Raw genomic sequence first — 25,663 nt, 5'->3', positions numbered from 1 at the left:
TTTTCCTGTCATCTTAGTCAATCGAAGAGGTATGAGGTGGTACTTCAGAGTGGTTTTAATTTGCATTTTTCTGATCAATAGTGCTTTAGAACATGTTTTTCATATAACTATAGATGGCTTTAATTATTGTCATCTGAAAATTGTCTGTTCATATCCTTTGACCATTTATCAATTGGGAAATGACTTGCATTCTTATATATTTGACACAGTTCTTTATATGTTTTAGAAATGAGAAGTAATCAAAAACATTGTGAAATGTTTTCCCAGCTTTGTATTTTCCCTTTTAATCTTGTTTGTGTTGGGTTATTTTTTGCAAAAATTTTTGATTTAATGTAGTCAAAGTTGTAAATTTTAAATTGCATAATGTTCTCTAGTTGTGCTTTGGTCACAAATCCCTCCTTTCTCCAAAGATCTCATAGGTAAACTATCCCTTGCTCTCCTAATTTGCTTAGGATATTCACCCTTTACACACATTGTGTACCCATTTTGACCATATTTTGGTATGGGATATAAAATGTAAGTTTATGTTGAGTTTCTGATATATAATACTCCAGTATTCCCAGCAATTTTTTATGAAATAGTAAGTATTATACTTCATTCTTAAAAAGGCTTTGACAAGCCAAAGCATGTTCAGAGCAGTAAAGGGTAGTCAAATTCATTTAACAAAGGAATTCTTGTTGTTCAGTCATGTCTGATCCTTTGTGACCTCATTTGGGGTTTTCTTGGAAAATATGCTTAAGTGGTTTGCCATTTCCATCTCCAGCTCATTTGGCAGTTAAGGAAACTGAGGCAAAGTGTTGTGACTTGCCCAGGATCACAGCTATCAAATGTCTATTACTCATGAAGATCAATCTTCCTGATTCAAATCCAGAACAATATCCACTAGCCTAATCTACCACCTCATTCGTATTTTATATCACTCCAAGATAATCAAGGAGTCTTTTCTCAGATACAGTAATGAAAAATAATCTTCATATAATAATGTGTTCTATTCACCACTGTGCAATAGAATAAGTGGGATCATTACCTCCTTTCTTGACCCTTTTTCTTTGTAATTTTTCTCTAAGATAATTTCATATACTTATACTAGACTTAGATAGTAAAATAAGATCCTTAAGTTTGTATCTTCTGTTGTCTATTTTCATCCTGTTTGTTCTTTTTTTTGTCTTCCTTTTTCCCTCTTTGTATCTCTCTGACTCTGTCTCTGTTTCTGTATTTCTGTATCGCTTTCTGTCTGTCTCTCGTGTATCTTTCTCTTTCTTCCTCCCTTCCCATCTCTGTCTCTGTCTGTCTCTTTCTCCGCCTTCTTCTCTGCCTGTCTTTCTTTCTATTTTTGTGTATCTTTCTCTTTCTCCTTCCCTTTTCCCTCTCTATCTTTGTCTGTCTCTTTCTCTTTCTTCTCTCTCTATCTCTTTCTATTTCTCTCTTTCCATCTCTCTCTGTTTCTGTCTTTTTGTCTCTGTCTCTGTGTGTGTGTGTGTGTGTGTGTGTGTGTGTGTCTCTCTCTTTCAGTCTCTCTCTATGTCTTTCTTTCCATCTCTCTCTCCATCTCTCTCTGTTTCTGTGTCTTTCCTCTATTCAGTAGGTTCATGGTTCTCTTTTTAAAAGTTACTTTTGAACATTTGACAACTAAATATTTCACTACTCTATTGTGTTTCTTTTGATTGTAATACTATATTGCTCATGCCTTTTTTCCTATTTGAGAGAGGAGCACAGAATGTTTTCATTGCCTCTTTTTTCATTGAAAACTTATTTTATGTTGGTATAGTGATATTTGGAGAATATGAAATTTTGAGTTGCAGACAATGCCTTTTTTTGTTTCTTTGTTTTGCTTTGATTTTGACTGCAGAACAATTATGGAATTTAAATTTCTTTCCATTCATATTAGAAGCTCTTCCTCCTGAAAGATCAAGATCTTCTAAGCAACTTACAGTTTTAGAGAGTATCTTAAAGCAGTAAAAAGTTGAAAAAACTTGACGAAAGTCATAGAAAGACTATTTGTGAAAAGCAGTCCTTAAACCCAGACCTCTTCTAAAACCACTGCCAACTGAGTATTACCTTGTTGTGGAGGAAAGGCTTATGTAGCTCAATGAAACAATGAGTTTTACAGTACAGGGTTTCAAAGGAGTTCCAGAAAACACACACACACACACACACACATGCACACATGCACAAATACATACACATGCACACAAATACACACACATTTCTGCTTCATTGACTATATTAAAATATTTGAACATTATAACAAAATGTGGCAAACCCTCAAAGGAATGGGAGTACCAAACATCAGATTTTTTTTTTCTAATGGAACTTATATGAGCCAAGAAGCAACAGTTAGAACCAAACATGAAACATCTAATTGGTTTAAGATTAGGATAAATAGTACCATAATGTTATGTTTTTTAACCTTATATATTTAATTTAAATGCATTTCACATCCTGTGAAATGCCATTCTGGTGGAATCAAAAGCTAAAATCAAGGTTTGGAAGAATATCAACAATCTTAGATACATAGATGATACCAGTCTGGTGATCAAAAGTAAAAAAAATAAAATAAAATAAAAGCCTTATATTAAAGGTGAAAGAGGACAGTGTAAAATATAGCTTGAACTTTAACATCAAAAATCAAAGATCTTGGCAACTGATCTTGTCACTTCTCAGCAAATGGAGGGAGAAGAAATGGAAATAGTGTCAGATATTATATTCTTAACTAAAAGATCACTGCAAACTATGAGTGAAGCAATGAAATTAAAAGACAATTGTTTCTTGGAAGGAAAGCTATTGAAAATCTGGATAACATATTAAAAACAGACATCATGTTAATGGCAAGAATTCATAGAGTCAATTGCTTTTTCCAGAAATAATGTATGCTTCTAAGTTTTTGACAGAAACTGAGCACTGCAGAATCCATGCTTTTGAATTTGTGGTACTAGAGAAGATTTTGTGAGTTCCTTGGACATCAAGGAGATCAAATCAGTCAATATTTAAAGAAATTAATTCACTTGTTTCAATGGAAGTCTAAATATTAAATCTACAGCTTTAATACTTTGACTACATGATAAGAAGACAGGAGTCAATGGAAAAGATGCCATTGTTGAGTGGAACTGAATACAAAAGGAAAATAGGATATTATAGAATGAGATAGAGAGTGTCATGGGTACAATGAACATGTATTTGGACAGACATTGAGAGCTGATAAGAATAGAAGGATTTGAAGTACTGTGGTCCACTGGGGCACAAAAAGTCAGACAAAATTGAACTGCACAAACAACACATATGGCCACTCTAATCCACCTCCATTTAATTGTCAAAATGATTTTCCCAAGTTTCAATTGTATCCTTTTCTTCTTCCATTGATTTTCTATAACTTTGAGGATCAAGTAAAAATCCTCTGTTTGGTGTTATGAGTTCTTCATAGCCTAGCTTCTCCTTTCCTTGTTCCAATGTTCTTACATCTTACTCCTACAATTTGCTTTTTGAACAAATGACACTGGTCTCACTTAATTCCAGGCATTTTCTCTGACTGTCTCCCCTTTCTGCAAAACTCACTCCTCAGTATCACTTCCTGGCTTCCCTCACTTCCTACAAGTCTCAACCAAAATCCTATCTAATTCAAGAAGGCATTCCTAACTCTTCAATTTTACCCATTTTCTTCATTAATTTCCTACTTATCCTGTATCTTAATTGTGATTATTAATTGATTAACAATATTTCTCATTAGATTGTGAGTTTCATGAAGACATGGATTATCTTTGGCCCATTTTGTATCCCCCAGTGATAGCAGAGTGCCTTTCATATAGTAGCTGCAACCAGAGCCATCTCCGGTGTCCTCATCTATTTCTGGCCACGGAACACAGATGGCTCTGAAGGAGAAAGTAAAGCAGGTGATCTTACAGTGCCCTCCCTTATTAAACGTAATTCACTTGCATATCATGGCACCACTTCCCTGATGTCATGGTCCTCTTTGAGAACGAAGGACAAAGAAAAAGAACAACAGCAAGCTTAATTAATGTTTACTGATGGCCTAACTGAAAAGAGCCTACCTCAATATTCTATATTTTTCTATTCTGCCTGTCACAGAATACAATATGTTCTTTTAATGTTACTGCCTTTTATTTTCCTTCTGCCAATTTTTATCAGTTAAATATTTCTGCATTCTATAATTATTAATCTTTAGCTTTCACTTTATTAGAAATTTCATTTTTTTCTGATCTAATGACTGTAATCGTTATTGAGAAATCTCATTTCTCTTTTTAAATTATTAAACCTTTTTTATTTTCAAAGCATATGCATAGATAATTTTACATTCACCTTTGCAAAACCTTATGCTCCAAATTTTACCTTCCCTTCCCCCTACCCCCAACCCTAGACTGCAAGTAATCTAATATATGTTAAACATGTGCAATTCTTCTATACATATTTCCACAATTATCATACTGTGTCCGAAAAAATGAGATCAAAACGGGAAAAAATGAGGAAGAAAACAAAATGCAAGCAAACAACAATAGTAATGAAAATATTACATTGTGATCCACATTCAGTTCCCACAGTCTTCTCTCTGGATGTAGATGGCTCTCTTCATCACAAGACCTTTGGAACTGGCCTGAATCATTTCATTGTTGGAAAGAAACATGTCCCATCAGAACTGATCATCATATAATCTTGCTGTTGCCAGTGATAATGATCTCCTGGTTCTATTCAATTCACTTAGCATCACTTCATGTAAGTCTCTCCAGGGCTTTCCGAAATCATCCCCCTGATCATTTGTTAGAGAGCAATAATATTCCATCGCATTCATGTACCATAGCTTATTCAGTCATTCTCGAACTGATAGGCATCCACTTAGTTTCCAATTTCTTGCCATTAAAAAAAAAGACTGCCACAAATATTTTTGCACATGTGGGTCCCTTTCAATCCTTTATGATTGCTTTGGAATATAAGCTCAGTAGAGACAATGCTGGATGATGGAGTATGCACAGTTTAATAGCCCTTTCGATATAGTTTCAAACTGCTCTCCATAATGGTTGGATCAGTTCACAACTCCAACAAAAATGTATTTGTAACTCAGTTTTCCCCACAGTCCCTCCATTATTTGTCATTATCTTTTCCTGTCATTTTAGCAATTTGAGGGGTGTGTAATGGTACCTCAGAGGTGTCTTAATTTATAATTCTCTGATCAATAGTGATTTAGAGCTAGAATATGGCTAGAAATAGTTTCAATTTCTTCATTTGCAAATTATCTTTTTCATATCCTTTGACTATTTAATATCAATTGGAGAATGGCTTAATTTTTTTTATAAATTTAAGTCAATTATCTATATGTTTTAGAAATGAGGCCTTTCAAGAATTTCAAGGGAATTAATGAAAAAAAAATCAAATGATGGTGGCTTAGCTGTACCAGATCTAAAATTATATTATAGAGCAGCAGTTACCAAAACTATTTGGTATTTGGCTAAGGAATAGATTAGTTGATCAGTGGAATAGATTAGGTTCAAGGGATAAAACAGTCAACAAATATAGCAACCTAGTCTTTGACAAACCCAAAGATCCCAGCTTTTGGGATAAGAACTTACTGTTTGATAAAAATTGCTGGGAAAATTGGAAACTAATATGGCAGAAACTAGGCATTGATCCATACTTAACGCCGTACACCAAGATAAGGTCAAAATGGGTTCATGACCTAGGCATAAAGAATGAAATTATTAATAAATTAGAGGAACATAGGATAGTTTACCTCTCAGACCTGTGGAAGGGGAAGGTTTTTATGACCAAAGCAGAACTAGAGATCATTACTGATCACAAAATAGAAAATTTCGATTATACCAAACTGAAAAGTTTTTGTACAAACAAAACTAATGCAGACAAGATTAGAAGGGAAGCAATAAACTGGGAAAATATTTTTACAGTCAAAGGTTCTGATAAAGGCCTCATTTCCAAAATATATAGAGAATTAACTCTAATTTATAAAAAAATCAAGCCATTCTCCAATTGAAAAATGGTCAAAGGATATGAACAGACAATTCTCAGATGAAGAAATTGAAACTATTTCTAGTCATATGAAAAGATGCTCCAAGTCATTATTAATCAGAGAAATGCAAATTAAGACAACTCTAAGATACCACTACACACCTGTCAGATTGGCTAAGATGACAGGAAAAAATAATGATGATTGTTGGAGGGGATGTGGGAAAACTGGGACATTGATGCATTGTTGGTGGAGTTGTGAACGAATCCAACCATTTTGGAGAGTAGTTTGGAACTATGCTCAAAAAGTTATCAAACTGTGCATACCCTTTGATCCAGCAGTGTTACTACTGGGATTATATCCCAAAGAGATTATAAAGAAGGGAAAGGGACCTGTATGTGCACGAATGTTTGTGGCAGCCCTTTTTGTAGTGGCTAAAAACTGGAAACTGAATGGATGTCCATCAGTTGGAGAATGGTTGAATAAATTGTGGTATATGAAAATTATGGAATATTACTGTTCTGTAAGAAATGACCAACACTATGATTTCAGAAAGGCCTGGAGAGACTTACATGAACTGATGCTGAGTGAAATGAGCAGACCAGGAGATCATTATATATTTCAACAACAATACTATATGATGACCAGTTCTGATGGATCAGGCCATCCTCAGCAACGAGATCAACCAATCATTTCTAATGGAGCAGTAATGAACTGAACTAGCTATGCCCAGAAAAAGAACTCTGGGAGATGACTAAAAATCATTACATTGAATTCCCAATCCCTATATTTATGCACACCTGCATTTTTGATTTCCTTCACAAGCTAATTGTACAATATTTCAGAGTCTGATTCTTTTTCTACAGCAAAATAACGTTTTGGTCAGGTATACTTATTGTGAATCTAATTTATATTTTAATATATTTAACATCTACTGGTCATCCTGCCATCTAGGGGAGGGGGTGGGGGGTGGGGTAAGAGGTGAAAAATTGGAACAAGAGGTTTGGCAATTGTTAATGCTGTAAAGTTACCCATGTATATATCCTGTAAATAAAGGGCTATTAAATAAAAAAAAAAAGAAAAAAAAAAGAAATGAGGCCTTTAACAGACCCTTGAATGTAAAGATTTTTTCCCAGTATATTATTTCTCCTCTAATCTTATCTTCATTGGTTTTGTTGGTACAAAAACATTTTCACAATGTAATCAAAATTATCTTTTGTGTATTCAATAATGTGCTCCAGTTCTTCTTTGGCCACAATTTCCTCCCTTCTCCGTGGATCTGATGGTATACTATACTTCTTCTATTTTGCTTATAATAAGAATCTTTATGTCTAAGTCATGAATCCATTTTGACCTTATCTTGGTATACAGTGTTAGGTGTTGTTCAATGCCTAATTTTTGCCATACTAATTTCCAATTTTCTCAACTTTTTGTCAAATAATGAGTTCTTATTCCACAAGTTGAAGTTTGGGGATTTATCAAATATTAAATTACTATAGGTCTTAATTATTGTGTTGTGTGTATCTAATCCATTACACTGATCAACCACTCATTCTTTAGCATAATATTATTTAATTTCCAATTATTTTTTTAGTCTGTCTTTGGTCCTTTGTTGAATATAATTTTATTGCATTGTGGTCTGAAAAGGAAGCATTTACTATTTATGCCTTCTTGCATTTGATTGTGAGGTTTTTATGCCCTGAGACATGGTCAATTTTTGTTTAGGTGCCATGTGCTGCTGAAAAAAAGGTGTATTGCTTTCTCTCCCTATTCAGTTTTCTCCAGAAGTCTATCATATCTAGGTTTTCTAGGATGCTATTAACTTTCCTATTTTCTATCTTGTTTATTTTGTCACTATATGTGTCATATTCTGAGAGGGAAAGGCTGAAATCTCCCACCGGCATAGTTTTACTGTCTATTTCTTCCTGTAACTGACTTAAAATCTTCTCTAGGAATTTGCCTACTTTACCACTTGGTACATACACTTTTAGTATTGTTATTACTTAATTTTTATGTTACCCTTTGTCAAGATGGACTTTCCCTCTTTATCTCTTTGTATAAGACCTACTTTTACTCTCCTTTTTCTAAGATCATAATTGCTACTTTGCTTTTTTTTTTTTTTTTTGCTTCAGATGAAGCATAATAAATTGTGTAACAGCCTTATACCTTTACTCTACATGTGTCTCTCTGTGTCAAATGTGTTTCTTGTAAATAATATATGTAGGATTTTGTTTTTTAATCTACTCCACTATTTACTTCCGTTTTATTGGTAAGTTCATCCCATTCATATTCACAGGTATAATTACCAGCTCTGCATTTCCCTCCATCCTGTTTTCTCTGCTGTATATACTTTTGCTCTATATTTCCATCCTGTTTGTACTGTTTCCTTTTTTTTGACCCAACCCACCCAATACCTTATCTTCTATCATCCCTTCCTCCTTCTCTTAACTTTTTTCCTAGTGTTTCTGCTCTTCCTTTTATCCCTCATCCTCCTTTTCTTTCTCCTTTTACTTCCTGCTTCTTTATAGGTTTAGAAAATTTTCTATACTCCACTGAATGATTAAGTTATTCCCTTTTTGAGCCAGAACTAATGAAATCAGACTTCAGTCAATGCTCATCCCATTGCTTTCTTTTCCTGGATTGTAATAGGTCCTTTTTGCCTCTTCCTGAACTCTGATTTGTCCCATTATACCTGTTCTGTCACCATAGTAACTTCCTATTTTCAAGATTATTTTCTGTTTCTTGCTCATTTGCTTTAACTTTCCTTTTTGTTTGGTATTTCCTCTTTTTTCCCCTTTGTCATTGAAGTCTGTTCCAATGGTAAGGGGGCACTGTCCCAAGCTTCTTGTAAAACTCTGAGCCTTGGCTTTGAGCACCCCACCTTGTGTTTGCAAGGGTAACTCTATCTGCTTTTCCCAGGAAACAGTTTCCTTTCTCAGAATTTGTCTTCTGAGCTGTAACTGAGGACAGCTATACCAGTTTAGTCCACTACTGAGCCAGGACCAAACATTTCAGAAGTTTATCTGCTGTGATTAAAACCCTAACACTAACTCAGACTGTCTGAGCTGGGCTATTCACCCCTTTCACCTCAGTGAGACTGAAAAAAAAAGTAATTGGAAACCAAATAATCAAATCTATAGAATGAGTGGATAAAACAATAAATCATAGACAGAATCACTATTTTCATCCAAGAGAAGGACAATAATGAGACACATACCATAATTTATGGGATGCAGTCAAAATAGTTTATGGGGGAAATTTTATATTTCTAGAGGCTTACTTTCAAAAAAAAAAGAGAGAAAGAGAAAATCAATGAATTGGGCATGCAACTAAAAATATCTAAAAAAAAAAAAAAAGAACAAATTAAACCAAAGCTAAAACTATGTTATAAAGCAGCAGTCTTCATAGCATTTGGTACTGACTAAAAAAAATAGAGTGTTACTGATACATTGTTGGTGGAATTGTGAATACATCCAGCCATTCTGGAGAGTGATTTGGAACTATGCTCAAAAAGTTATCAAACTGTGCATAGCCTTTGATCCAGCACTGTTACTACTGGGTTTATACACCAAAGAGATCTTAAAGAAGGGAAAGGGACCTGTACGTGCAAAAATGTTTGTGGCAGCCCTCTTTGTAATGGCCAAAAACTAGAAACTGAGTGGATGTTCATCAATTAGAGAATGGCTGAATAAATTATGGTATATGAATGTTATGGAATATTATTGTTCTGTAAGAAATGACCAGCAGGATGATTTCAGAAAGTCTGGGGAGAGTTACATTAACTGATGGTGAGTGAAATGAGCAGAACCAGGAAATCATTATATACTTCAACAACAATACTATATGATAATCAATTCTGATGGATGTGGCTCTCTTCAACAATAAGATGAACCAAATCAGTTCCTTTTTGTTCAATAATAAATAGAACCAGCTACACCCAGCAAAAAAAAAAAAAAAAAAAAAAAAAAAAAAAAACTCTAGGAAATGAGTGTGAACCACTACATAGCATTTCTAATTCCTCTGTTTTTGTCTGCTTGCAATTTTGATTTCCTTCAGAGATTAACTGTACATTATTTCAAAGTTTGATTCTTCTTGTGCAGCAAAATAACTGTATGGATATGTATACATATATTGTATTTAACATATACTTTAACATATTTAACATATATTGGTCTACCTGCCATCTGGAGGAGGGTGTGAGGGGAAGGAGGGGGAAAATTGGAACAATTACCCATGCATATATCTTTTAAATAAAAGGCTGTAATAATAATAATAAAAATATATATGGAAAAAATGAAGAGTTAGATCAGTGGAATAGATTAGATACACATACAATAATGGAAGCTGACAACAATCTAATATTTGATAAATGCCCAAACTCCAGCTTCTGGAATAAGAAGTCACTATTTGACAAAAATTGTTGGGAAAACTGGAAAATAATGTCATAAAATGGACATAGACCAAATCTGACACCCCATGCCAAAATAAAGGCAGAATGGATACATGATTTGCACATAAAGGATGATACCATAAACAAATTAAGAAAACAAGGGATAATTTACTTATCATGTCTTTGGAGAAGGAAGGAATTTTCTCTAAAGATCTTTCTATTTAATCTCCTTAAAGTCTTTGTTATTTATTTTGTGGTTTGATTATCTATTTTTTTGAGAGCAAGGTTGAAATTGTCTACGAGAATAGTTTTGCTGCCTAATTCTTCTTGTAGCTCTCTTAACTTCTCTAGAAATTTGAATGCCAAACCACTTGGTGCATATATTTTTATTAATGATATTACTTCATTATCTATGGTATCCTTTAGCAAGACCTAGTTTTCTTCCTTATCTCTTTTAATTAGATCTATTTTTGCTTTTGCTTGATCTAAAATTAGGATTGCTATCCTTCTTTTGTTTTTATTTCAGCTGAAGCATAATAAATTCTGCTCCAGTCTTTTACCTTTATACTATATGAATCATTTTAATTTAAATGAGTTTCTTTTAAACAACATATTGTAGGATTCTGAATTTTAGTCCAGTCTGCTATCCACTCCCGTTTTATGGGAGAGTTCATCCCATTAACATTCACAGTTAAAATCACTAACTCTGTATTTCCCACCATCTTGTTTTCCACAAGTTATAGTTTTCTTTTTCCTTTCCCCCTCTTCCTCCTCCCCAGTATTTTGCTTCTGACTACCACTTCCCTCACATAGCTCTGCCCTTTTACAGCCCTTCCCCCTTTCTTATTACTTTCCCCTTCTACTTCTATTGTCCCTTCTTTTTCTCTCTTTCTCCTCCTATTGTCCTATAGGAAGAGATAAGTTTGGCTGTAAAGCTAAATATGTCTGATTTTCTCTTTTTGAGCAAAATCTGTTGAAAGATCCACACAGTGCTTATTCCCCACTCTTCTTTTCATCTGTCGTAATAGGTCTTTTATGCCTCTTCATGAGATGCAATTTACCCCATTTTAACTCCAGTTCCATCTGCTTCCAGTACAATCCCTCTTCCAACTTTAGTTTTTTTTTTTTATGTCACCACAATAAAATGAAATTATACTTGCACCCTCTAAATATACACATAACAGAGATACAGATCTCAAGAGTTAAACATATGTTACACAGATGCAAACTTTTTAACTTTTAAAAGAAAGTTATTTTTTTTTCCTTTTTACATTTTTATGCTCCTCTTGAGTTTAATATTTGAAGACAAAACTTTTTGTTCAGCTCTAGTCTTTTCATCAGAAAAAATGAAATTCACCTGCTTCATTGAATGTCCATCTTTTTCTTTGAAAGATAATGCTAATTTTGCTGGATAATTGATTCTTGGCGGCAATCAAGTTCCTTTCAAAATATTACATTCCAGTTCCTTCTACCATTTAATGTGGAATCGGCTAGGTCCTAGATAATTGAAAACTCTCATTTCTCACCTATGTCCATTGATAAATTCTCTAGGATTTTTTTTTCTATTTACTTTTGAACCACTTTGGAATTCTTTGGGGTTTTTTAATATATATATATATATATATATATATATATATATATATATATATATATTTTTTAGGAAGTTCACTTAATTGTGTCTTTCCTACTATTATAATTATTCAAAAAGTTTACTATTTTTCTTTTTAAGACAACCTTAATTCAGAAAGTCCAATAATCCCTTGTTTCAACTGAATTGGTAGCTATGAACTAAAGATATTTGTTCATAAGAGGATTAATCTATGTCAATTTTCCTGTTTTCTTATGGTTCTTTTATTTTGCAAAATTAGAAACTATAAAATACTTATTATTAGCAAAATACAATAAATGTTCTGAGCCCCCAGATGATGTTTTGATCATTAAACATGAACAAAAAAAGTTTCCCATTTGGTTAAATTCAATGTATTTAATTATCCATTTGTTCCCCCCTTACCCTTAATTCTCTATAGCAAAGATTTTTTAGAAAAATCCTAAATCTTAAATAAACTTAAATAAACATCATTAAATACATTAAAAGCCAGTAATCAAATTTAGAACAGAAAAGCATGTACTCATGAAGAAAGCTATCTACTATGTGCAGCTATAAAGTAGAAAAGTGCAACATATTCAATTAAATTTATTATCAACTTGGTGATTCCTCCAGGTAAGTATACTTCATTCACACCCTGTTAGATCTTGTTAATAAATCAAGTGAATCCAAGTAATGAAACAAAAACTCCAGCCATCATAAGTCTTAGAATCTGTTTTCCTTCAGCAGCCTCTGGTACTTTCTTTCTCTGAATTTCTCTCTTTCTCTCCTATAACTATGGCATATTTAATTTAAAACTGCTACTGCAGCAGGAAATTAATGTCCACTTATAGGCCTATGAAAGCTTTGTTTCTTCTCACACTGAAAAAAAAGTTTAATTCACAAGTCTTTGGTGACTCAGCACACCAGTACCAACAAAGAAGTCTTCGTAAGTCTTATCTGAATGATCATTACTGCAATGATCATGGAACTAGACTTTTTTCTAAAATATTTTAAATGATATTTTCTCAATGGGGGAAAACTGCATATGTGAGGGCATATGGTAGAGCTAACAATTTCCTCCTAAATTATTGTTGCTTTGGGTGGCAAGCATATGTTAGAATTGACTAAATTCATTTAAAAAAAAAGGTTTGGCCACTAATTTAGATAAAATCACACACAATATAACACCATTGGAATTTTCTTTGAAATAGAATTGCATTCTGCACATAAATGCTCTAAGTTGTTCTAGATTAATCTCCACATTTGGGGAAGGGATAGTAAATGAAGTTTTCTAAAAAAAGTCTATTAATTATCACTTGTTCTGCTGTTTGCAAACGGGATCTATGGAAGATATTTGTATAATTGAATTCCTTCTGCATCACTACTATATCATTTCTCTATATGTTTATAATGTATCTTATAACTTCCTCATCTATTACGTCTTTCTGTCAGGGTTGTATATAATAAACTCTGATAAAAGTATTCCTTATCTAATTTGAAATAGTTTCACTGATTTCTGGATTTTGTCACGAGTATTATGCCTTAATTTGTTGTACTAATCACTTTGTATTTATTCTGTTCCTTTTGAATGTGATATGCTACCATTGTTGTATTTTACTGGCCATATATGCATATCTCAAAAATATACATGAGGTTAAATTTGTCCTCTTTTCTCAGAATCATTAGATCTCCTTATTTAATACCCATATTTTGTACATTTCTATCTAAACATCTAATTGAGACAATACATTTCACAATGGAACTTGGGTTTTAGTTTATGTGTATTCTGGGATATTTCTGCTGCTATTTTACTTTTTCTATAGTAACTTCACTGCATTGATCTCTCTTGATACTTATATTTGGAAGCTTTCTCAGTACTCTTGCTGCTGTTCCTTCTAAGCTCAATTTAAAGGAGTTTTACAAAGCTATAACAGGGCATCATGGATAGAAAACAACCTTGGCACAGGAACGCCTGGTTTGAAGTCTTGCTTTTGACAAATATTTGCTGTATTGCCTGATCAAATCCCTTCATATCTTTAAGATTCTTGGAAACTTTGAAAGTTTTAGAACAACATTCACAAAAGAGATTTTTTGTCCCAAGTATTCCTATTCTAGTATTTATCTTTTGGCAATATTTTGTAAGCCTTGTCAGATGCATTCTTTTCCTGGCCAGGAGCTAACAATTACTAACCATAGTCCAGAATTATAAATCCTGGTCTGAATCTTAACAATTCATTCACATCTAAATCTTTCCCAGAAAGAGTGATAAAAATGTTATTGCTGCTCCTATTGTTTTCAATTTCTTTCTCAGGGCTTTGTAATCATTAGCAATGTTTTTTAGGTTGTTTCTAATTGTTTCATTTGCTCTCATATGAAAAATGAAATAATTTTTAAATTTGATTGCCTTAGAAAAACCTCTTACCTTGACTATTACCATCACTTTAAGGCTTCTAAAAGTTTACAAAGTAGCCTGTTCCCCATATTAGAAAGAATAAAAAAAAAAAGTAGAAGGAAAATTAGGGAAGGGGAAAATATGGAAGACAGCAACAAATACCTACAAGAACCAAAAATGTGTCAGTATCGCCCACATGAAGGGCAAATAGTGGTGAGTAGAAAAGAAAGGTAAAATCAGGATTTCTAATAATGCACATCACCTGGTAACCTTACCAATGATAACTCATCTTTTAGTCACTGATGCATTGTTGGTGGAGTTGTGAACGAATCTAACCATTCTGGAGAGCAATCTGGAATTATGCCCAAAAAGTTATCAAACTGTACATACCCTTTGACCCAGCAGTGCTACTACTGGGCTTATACCCCAAGGAGATACTAAAGAAGAGAAAGGGGCCTGTATGTGCCAAAATATTTGTGGCAGCCCTGTTTGTAGTGGCTAGATACTGGAAAATGAATGGATGCCCATAAATTGGAGAATGGTTGAGTAAATTGTGGTATATGAATGTTATGGAATATTATTGTTCTGTAAGAAATGACCAGCAGGATGAATACAGAGCCTCTCCAAGGTCTCTCCAAGTCATGGAGGATTTACATGAACTGATGCTAAGTGAAACAAGCAGAACCAGGAGATCATTATATACTTCAACAAAGATACTGTATGAAGATGTATTCTGATGGAAGTAGATTTCTTTGACAAAGAGACTAATTCAGCTTCAATTGATCAATGATGGACAGAAGCAGCTACACCCAAAGAACGAACACTGGGAAATGAATGTAAACTGTTTGCATTTTTGTTTTTCTTCCCAGGTTATTTTTACCTTCTGAATCCAATTCTCCCTGTGGAACAAGAGAACTGTTTGGTTCTACACACATATATATTGTGTCTAGGATATACTGCGACATATTCAACATATATAAGACTGCTTGCCATCTAGGGAAGGAGGTGGAGGGAGAGAGGGGAAAAATCGGAATAAAAGTGAGTGCAAGGGATAATGTTGTAAAATGAGTTCTGTCAATAAAAAGTTATTATAATAAAAAATAAATAAATAAATAAATTCTCCTATCAACTAAAATAACAGATTAATAAATTTGACATACAACTAAAAAACCTTAAAAAGAACAAATTAAAAACCTGCCATTGAACTAAAAAAAAATGACAATTCTCCCTTAATTAATCTATTTATTCAGTAGCATACCAAACTACCAAAAGGTAACCTCATAGAGCTAGAAAAAAATAATATTAAAATTTATCTGGAAGAACAAAAGTTCAAAAATATCAATGTAATTAATGGAAAAAAATGCAAAGGAAGAGAGGACCAGACCTAACACTTTATTATAAAGTGAGGATCATCAAAACCATTTAGTCCTGGATGAAATATAAAGTAGTAGAGCAATGGAATAGCTTAGATACACAAGACAGAATAGTCAATGAATTTATTAATCTAGTGTTTGATAAACCTAAAGACTCAGAATATAGGAGAAGAACTCAGTTCTTTACACAAATTGCTTGGAAAATTGGAAATCAGTAGGGCAGAAACTTGGCACTGACCAACACCTAATACCCTATAAAAAGATAAGGTCAATCTAGGTTCATGATTTAGATATAAAAAAGTGATACTATAAGCAAATTAGGAGGAGGAGGGATAATCTATCCCTCAGATATTTGGAGAGGGGAGGAATTTATGGCCAAAGTAGAGCTATAGAATATTATGAAATGCAAATTGGATTATTTTGATTACATTAAATTAAACTTTTTTGTACAAACAAAACCAATACCACCAAGATTAGAAGGGAAGCACTTAGGAGCCATCTGCATCCAAAAAGGAGACTATTGGGACTGAATGTAGATGATAATATACTATTTTCATCTTTTTTTTGTTTTGTTTGCTTTTTTTCTTTCTCATTTCTTTTTCATTTTTGATATGATTTTTCTTGTGTGGCATGATGATTGTGGAAATATGTGTAGCAGAATTACATATGTTTAACTAAACTGGATTACTATATTGCACAATTATATTGAATTCTTGTCTAGCAAAGGGAGTGAAGGAAGGGAGGGAGAAAATTTTGGAACACAAAGTGTTTCAAGGATGATTGTTGAAAATTACCTTTCCACATATTTTGAAAATCAAAAGATATTAATAAAAATCTTTTAAAAAGAAATTTTAAATTGTGACAAAATAGAAAATGTAACTGCAATTTATCTTTTCTACATATGTATTTCTGAAGTAAGATTTGATTTCAGGCTTAATTCTGTCCAAAAAGAATATGTTCATTGGTAATGTGATATAAAAAGAATTTTGAACTTATTCACTACTCTACATCCAACCCTTCATTCCCCTTTGCAAGATTGTACTACTGAACTTGGTAGTTTGATCCCACTCATTGCTAACTATACAATGTCTCCTTCCTTTGATATTGCTTTCATGAAAAAAAAAGGGAAACGTCATAACTGAATTCTCAAAAGAGACCCCAATTAACTCAGGAAAGTAAGTAATAAGTGACTTGCCCAAAGTTACACAGCTAGTGAGAAACAAGAAAAATAATGTTAATAGATTCATGTCTTCTGTTTCTAAATTGACTTTTTCATCAATCATTCTACCAGCTGTCACCCAGATGTCTTCAGAGTCAGAATGAGGAGGTAGAGAAAGAGAAAATGTGGAAGAGATGCATTTAGTTCCTTCATCCCTAAATCAATTGATGGGATCAAAATATGTGACAACAGATGGTGTCAATGAGTTGTTTTTTTTTTTTTTTTAGAGTGATAGCATCCATCCTATATCCCATTATAACATCACTCTTTTAAATTAAATCAAAAGGGGAGGATCATCAAACAAAATGGTAACATATTTTCTTTTTAAAAAAAAAAAAATATTTGAGCCTTAGAAATAGTCAAAAGTTTGGAAGAATAGAAAAGGGAGTCAGTAGTTGGGAAAGAAGTAAGCTCTTCAGTTCTTTGGCTGTTGAAGAGAGATATTCTTTCTGACCTTCTATTTCCACCTTTCAGTCATGACATTTTGCAACTTCTACCCATCTACAAAGAAACATCCCAGCTAGTATTGGATACTCAGCTTTTGAAGCACTTTTGAGGAACAGAGCCACATATTTCAGATATATAGAAAGGCAGCCATTGAAAGAAGAAGCTTTAAGCAATGTGCCTTCTGACAGCAAACTCAGCCAGCTTGGGACTCAGAGAGTTAGCCTTGTTAATCAAGAGTCAAATTTTAAAAAGAGGCAGGTCCTGTGAGGCCAAATAAGCATCATACCTAACAAAGATGCTGCACTAAAGAGAAGCCTTGGCCACATGTATTTTCCACATGTGGGCTTCTCAATCATTATATTCTAAGTATGTGTACACTTTTCCCTTGGGAGTATCCTTGAAAGAGTGTGTCCCTGCTTTTAGCAGAAGGGAGGGGAAAAATAAGGGTAAGAGGGGCACATTAGATTTCATAACTACTATTTTCACTAGACCATATTAATAAATGTCCATGCTGAAAGCTAACTATGTCTATTGGGTGTCTGTGTTTGGAAAACAAACCTATGAACAATCATATTAGGAGAATAATATTTCTAGAATTAACAATAATAATTAGCCTTTTGGGACCCAAACACCAGAATAAATCTAAGTAGTTAAAATGACCCACTAAGGACATTACCATAAGAAATAAACTTTTTACAAGCTAGGGGTCTATATTCTGGTATAGAATACTTTATGTCTAAAAATAGGCAAAATTGTTTTGGATCAATTTGCAACTTTTTTTCCTGTCAAAACAGTTATGTAAATTATTTTTTTCTATTCCACATTTATATGAATCACTAGCAATTTGTAGATAATAAATAAGTCTAATTATTTGAATTTAAGCTACTGGCCTTGTCCATGCCATAAACTTAACTTTTCAGATTTAACATAGAGATTTACCATCATATAGAAAAATAATATGTTATATTTATTATGGAACTTATACATACACATTCATTTGCTTCTACATGTATTTATTATATTATGCGCACACATATAGATCTACATTAAGATAATTGCTCAGTAAGTTTCTGTAATGATTAATTGAATTGCTATTTGCATAATGAAAAACAGGAAGAACAATTTAGTATTAAGGCACATTCTATTATTGCCTTTGAGGTACAACAGTCTATTCAAAGGGAATATTCATCCACTGAAAGCACTTAAGTTAATCCTCAAAAATAAACAATTGCTTAATTACCCCAAGGCACAGAACTCACACTGCAATTTTCAAACATCAAAAAGGGAAAAGTAATTAGGCTCCTGGGTATAATTAAACCATCTACTATGAACTGTGCCAAATTCTAGTTTAGCCATTTCTAGTACACAGGATTCAATTTTTATAATACTGAAAAATCTCACTTTAGATTTGTGGATTTGAAATCGGTTCTTTGTCACAAATGTTCCTAAAAACTTTTTTAGGTGAGAATTTTTATTTTAATAACATTTTATTTTCCCCAATTACATGTTATTTTTTGGGGGATTTTTATGAGATTTTGAATATAAAAAGAAAGGGAGGGAGGGAGGGAGGAAGAAAGAAAGGAAAAAAGGAAGGAAGGAAGGAAAGAAAGAAAGAAGAAAGGAGGAAGGAAGGAAGGAAGGAAGGAAGGAAGGAAGGAAGGAAGGAAGGGAGGGAGGGAGGGAGAAAGAAAGGAAGGAAAAAAGGAAGGAAGGAAAGAAAGAAAGAAAGAAAGAAGAAAAGAGGGAGGAAGGAAGGAAGGAAGGAAGCAAGGAAGGAAGGAAGGAAGGAAGCAAGGAAGGAAGGAAAGGAGGGAGTGAGGGAGGGAGGGAGGAAGGAAGGAAGGAAGAAAGAAAGAAAGAGGAGGAACAAAGAAAGAAAGAAAGAAAAAGGAGAAAGGAAGGAAAAAAAGAAACTAGAAAGAAGAAAGAAAACAAAGAAAGAAAGAAAAAAGGAGGGAAGGAAGGAAGGAAAGAGGGAAGGAAGGAAGAAAAGAAAGAAAAAGGAAGAAGGAACAAAGAAAAAAGAAACTAGAAAGAAAGAGAAAAAGAAACTCATATAGTTTGTGGGTTTCTTTTGGTAGGTATAGTCTAATTATTTTGTATTGTTTATGATTGTTTTAAATGGAATTTCTCTTTCTATCTCTTACTGCTGGACTTTGAAGGTAACATAAAGAAATGCTTATGATTTATCTGGGTTTAACTTATATCCTGCAAATTTGCCAAAGGTGTTAATTATTTTAAGTAGGTTTCAAGTTGATGCTCTAGGGTTCTCTAAGTATAACATCATATCTTAGGCAAGGAGAGATAATTTTGTTTCCTATTTGCTTGTTCTAATTTCTTCTGTTTCTTTTTCTTCTCTCACTGCCATAGTTAACATTTCTCACACTATATTGAATTATAGTAGTGATAATGGGCATTCTTTCTTCACCCCTGATCTTATTGGGAAGGCCTTTAGCTTATCCCCATTACAAATAATGCTTGGTAATGGTTTTAGACAGATACTACTTATCATGATAAAGAATACTCCCTCTTATTTCTAAGATTTCCAGTATTTTAACTAGGAATTGATGCGATATTTTCTCAAAATCTTTGCTAGCAATTTTTTAACAAAAACAACAAGAAAAAGAAGACATAGTTATAACCAGAGTAAGATTTCTACAATTATATTGCCTACACATTGTTCAAATTAAACATTCAATTAAATATGTAGCCTATATAGTCAAAGAAAGAAGATCTGAAAGCCAGTGATAATGCAAGAGTACATTTCAGGTAAAGAATATAATTGATGTGAATAAATGGAGGAAGAAGAGAAAGGAAAATATTTGAAAATACTCAGGAGTCTACTTGCCAAGCAAGACAAATCCAAGAACTATATAAACAGGATTATAAAACACATCTCACACAAATAAAGTCAATGCTAAACAATTGGAAAAATATCAATTGCTCATGAGTAAGCTGAAAAATATAATAAAAATTGTAATGCCAGAGAAACTGAGGCAAGATAGAGATTTAGAGTTTTTAATATTTTATTTGAATGGGAGAGATATACTAGGACCAAATGGATCCATGGTTTGGTCCCAGGGCTGAATGAGACTATGGTGTCCAAGAATCCAGCATCCAGCCAGCATCTAGCAGCCAAAGCAACTTCTCCATGACATATTTATGCACAGTAACTAAACAAAGTTAGGGGGGTGGAATCCAGACTCTGGTGAGCAGGAATCTCCAGGCAGGAACCATCAATCCATTTCTGACAGGTTGGGGGGTAGGACCATAAATTCTAACAAACTGGGATTTAAGAACGTGTCTGACTACAGAAATAAAGGCTGGAGTCCCCCTTTCTGAGTTTACACACTGACAATTTATAACCTTAGAGCAAATAGCCCTGAGTTATATCAGTCTTCATGAACCAGAGGGGTGTTTGAAACTAAGGGGATTGAGGCAGACCTATATAAGGAAACTGAGGCAGAACAATTTAGGAAAACTGACTCAGGACAATTAGGAAAAAAGAGAACTGTGGCACAACAAAATGACAATTATGTCTAAATTGGTTTACTTGTTCAGTGCCATACTAATCAAACTGCCAAAAAATGTTTTATAGAACTAGAAAAAATAATAACAAAATTCATCTGGAAGAACAAAAGATCAAGAATATTAAGGGAATTAATGAAAAACATAAACAAAAACAAAAACATGCACACACAAAAAAAAGGATGGTGGTTTAAAACTCCATTATAAAGCAGCAGTCATCAAAATCATTTGATATTGGCTAAGAAAGAGTATGGATCAGTGAAATAGATTAGATACATAGAACACAATTATCAAGGCCTATAGCAATCTAGTACTTGATAAATTCTCAAACTCCAGCTTCTGGAAGAACTCACTACTTGCCAAAAATTGCTGGGAAAACTGGAAAATAGTGTAGTGTAGCAGAAACTTGAAATAAACCTACATTTTATGTCCCATTTTAAATTGGGTTAAAACGGGTACATATTTTGAGCATAAAGGATGATACCATAAACAAATTAGGAGAACAAGGGATAATTTAACTATCAGATCTTTGAAAAAGGGAGGAATTTATAACCAAAGAAGAACTTGAGAATATTATGAAAGGCAAAATGAACAACTTTGATTACATTAAATTAAAAAAAGTTTTGCACAAATAAAACAACAGAAACAAGATTAAAAGGGAAATACAAAGCTGGGAAAAATCTTTATAGCCAATATTTCTGATAAAATTCTCATTCCTAAAATATATAAAGAACTGTGTCAAATTTATAAGAATACAAGTCATTCCCCAATTGATAAATGGTCAAAGGATATAAATAGACAATTTTCAGATGATGAAATTAAAGTCATCCATAGTTATGTGAAAAAATATTCTAAATCACTATTGATTAGAGAAATGAAAATTAAAACTACTTTGAGGTACCATCTCATACCTCTCAGATTGGCTAAAACAACAGGAAAAGACATAATAAATGTTGGAGTGGATGTGGGAAAGCTGGAATACCAATACATTGCTGGTGGTGTTGATTCAACAGTTCTGGAAAGCAATATGGCACTATTCTAAAGGGCTATAAAGTTGTGCATACCCTTTGACCCAGCATTGCCAAGGATCTGTATCCCAAGGAAATTATAAAAGAAGGAACAGACTCATATGTATAAAAATGTTTATAGCAGTTCTTTTTATGGTAGCCTAGAATTGGAAATTGAGTAGATGTCCATCAATTGAGGAATGGATGATTATTGTTCTATAAAAATGACAAACAAGCTGATTTTAGAAAGGATTGAAAAGATTTGCATGAACTGCTACTGAGCTACACAAGCAAATCAGGTATGCTTTGTACACAATAACAGCAAGAATGTGTGATGATTAGCAATGAAAAATTTGGTTCTTCTCAGTGGTTCAGTGATACAAATCAATCCCAATAGTCTTTGGACAGAAAATGCCATCTGCATCCAGAAAAAGAACCAAGGATGCTGAATACAAATCAATACATACTATGTTCACTTATCTTTTTCTTTTTTCATTTTTTTTTAAATCTCTTCCGTTTTTTTTCCCTTTTGCTCTGATTTTTCTCTCCCAACATGATTCATAAAGCAATGTGTGTTAAAAGTAATTAAGTTTACTAAAAATATTTTTTTAAAAAGAATGTGTTTGATAAGTACAATCTAACACTCTAGTTTAACTAAAATATAGATACACAAAATTGAGTAAAGTGAAATAAGCCTAGACATTCAGGATAAAGCCAGAATTTTGAATATATTAAATGCCATTTGAAGTTTTTCTTAGATCCTAGTGAAGGTAAGGAACAAGGGATGATTTTGAATGGAGTAAAAAGATGGTCAGATCAGAGTCATTGGAAGATTCTATTTTGTCAGCTACATGAGATATAAACTGAAAAGACAGTCTAGAGACTAGGCTAGTTAAAAAAATTCAGGTGAGGGATAATGTGAGCCTGGAACATGGGGCACAGACTTTGAGTGGAAAAAATGAGAAAGTCTAGAGGTAATATTGCTGACTTGGCAAATGATTAAGCATACTTAATCATTTGAGCAAAGTAAAGAGGTTAAGGAAGGGAACAAGCATTTATTAAGTGCCTGCTATGGGCTAGGCACAATATTCTTTATAATTGTTGTCCCATTTTATAGTAAAAGAGCAGGAAGAAACAAAGATAATTGCAAAGTAATGAACCTTGGTGACTGAGAGAATGGTGGTATCCTCTAAAGAAACAAGGATATTTGAATTAGGAGGAGGTTTAAATAAAGAAGAGTAGTGAATTCACATTATGAAATGATGAGTTTGATGTGGGACGTCAAAATAAAGATGCCATGAAGGCAATTGCAGATGTGAGCAGATGAGATTTGGGTGAGTATATTTGGGAAAGGGCACAGTACTTTCATTGATCCTGTTACTCTATTCTCTAAAGCCTTTTTTTGCATCAAGATTATTACTATAAAGCTAGGTTTTTATTAATCATAGCCTACCACAATCTCAGAGGAACCAAAATTTCTGGAAATTCAAAAATCTAATTAAATATAGCTACTGGATTTTAGTAGCCTGAAGCTTATTACCAACAATGATTTGTGTGAAGTAAATGCTCCTTTAAACATCATCAACAAGGATAGACAAAAAAGTTCAGACAAGCATTATTATTCATAAAATATTACAAGACTTAATTGAATACCTGGTATTCTATACTGATGCCGGGATCAAAACCTTAATTAAAATAGTGTGAAATAGGGTTTGGGAGAGTGGAAAGAATGGGAGGAGGTTGTGTATTTAGAATAATGAGTCATTTTCTCTGGTTATAAGCAGTGGATCCTAGGACATGGTAGAATCATTGTTTGGTTTGGAATTTTGGATTTTGGTTTTGGTTTTTTGGTGGTGGTGTTTTCTTTTTTTTCCCTCAAGCCAATCTTAGACACTATTTATTTGAGCAACAATAATAATAAATGGCATGTATTTAAGACTTTTAAAGTTTGCAAAACCTATTACATATATTATTTCATTTTGGTGTCACAAAAATCTTGATGAAGTAGTAATTAGCATTTGTAGAAAACTAAGTTTTGCAAAATACAAATATCATCTCATTTTTTTTTCCTAATAGAAATAATACGAGGCAGGTGTTATAATAACTTTTATTTTACAAATGGAAAAAAAAAAACTTGCTGAGGGAACTAAGAAGAGGCAGAGAGAGGATAACCTCCCTATGACTTGTCCAGCAGTGCATAACTTGAGTATGTGAGGCTATATTAAACTCTGGCCTTCCTTATTGTAAGTCCAACCCTCTATTAATTTATCAAATTATTATCAATTGAGATATATTTTTAAGGGAATTAACATGGTTTTTGGCATAGAGTAGCTGCTAAATAAATACTTGTTTCCTTCTTCTTTTCATTCTATAAATAGATGAGGACAATGAAGTTCAAAGAGGTTCAACAATGATATAGGTACCAATATATAGTAAGTATCATTAATGTCATAGTCATGCATAGTTTATTATGTTTTTTTGTTAATTGCAAGAAGTTGTATTTGCATTTGGTTTTTAACAACAACAAAAAAAAAAGTCACTCCTATGTAATCCTTTCATCATATTAAAGAGGCCTGGCCAAGTGTTATTGAAATCATTTTTCTCCTTGAGAAGTCTTGGGGCCTCTTAAGAACCCATTTCCATCATCAACATCTACTTCAATAGAGTTCCAAATATAATCAATCAGCAGAATTTACATCAACACTTGATCTTAGAATTGCCAGTGACTGAAAACCATTCTCCATTGGCCTGCTTCCAGAGCAATTGAACTTTGACATACACACACAGGAGGAATAGATTTCAATCTGTAGTGCTTCCCCGAACTCTAATATAGTGAGAAGTATGAAAGAAATATGAAATAAGTTCAAGAAATACTTTGCAAACATAGGGCTTCTAGGATCTCCTTCATCTATTTTAGCATATTTGAAAGTCTTTTGTTGTCATTCAGATGCAGTCAGTGGAGTCAAAAACCCAGAATAATAGGACTCTCTAAAAGGGGAAAACCAAGCTATGTTCAAAAGCAGGGAAGCCCAAACTAGATATAGAGAGAGACATCTTTATATGATTTCAAACTTTTTTTTTAATTAGAATTGTTAGTCCTTCATTCTCAAAGGGGACTATGACATCAGCAAGATGATGTTATGACATACAAATAAATTGGATTTAAGATCATAACTTTTGGAATAGAGAACTCACACTAAATAAACTATCAGATTAAAATCCATTCTACAATATATAGTTTTGCAACATGTCTGTGAGACTGGTAGGAATTAAGATACTTGGGCATAGAGGTTGGGTTAGGTCTTGAATTAGACCCCAAGGAGATAAGATCTCTATTCACTATACTCTGCTAAATTTAGACTTCCAAATCTACCTGGTATAAAACAATAAGTCAGGATTTTCTGTTCCTTGAGATAATTAGATATTTTGTTGTTTTCAGAAAAATGAGGTAAAATGCAAAAGGAACACCTAATTAGTACCTCACCTAACTGAATGCTTGGAATAGGAAACCAATCAGTATTTAGTTAATAGGAAACATAATTACGTACCCAGTCTTCACACAAAGAACCTTTGGAAATGGCTTTATTATTTTTTCTTTCAAGGTTTGAGTCAAGAGAATTAGGTTTAGATGGGTATCTTGGGAGAAGCTGTCTTAATCCAAATTCTATCATTAATTTATTGGTGAAATCTTAACAATTCTCTAAATCTCCCTGGGTTTTTTAAAGAAAAGCCCTTAGGTTATTTTTTCCGA

Source organism: Sarcophilus harrisii, chromosome 4, assembly GCF_902635505.1.
Source record: "Sarcophilus harrisii chromosome 4, mSarHar1.11, whole genome shotgun sequence".
In the NCBI taxonomy this organism is placed as follows: domain Eukaryota; kingdom Metazoa; phylum Chordata; class Mammalia; order Dasyuromorphia; family Dasyuridae; genus Sarcophilus; species Sarcophilus harrisii.
This window is presented reverse-complemented; position numbering follows the sequence as displayed.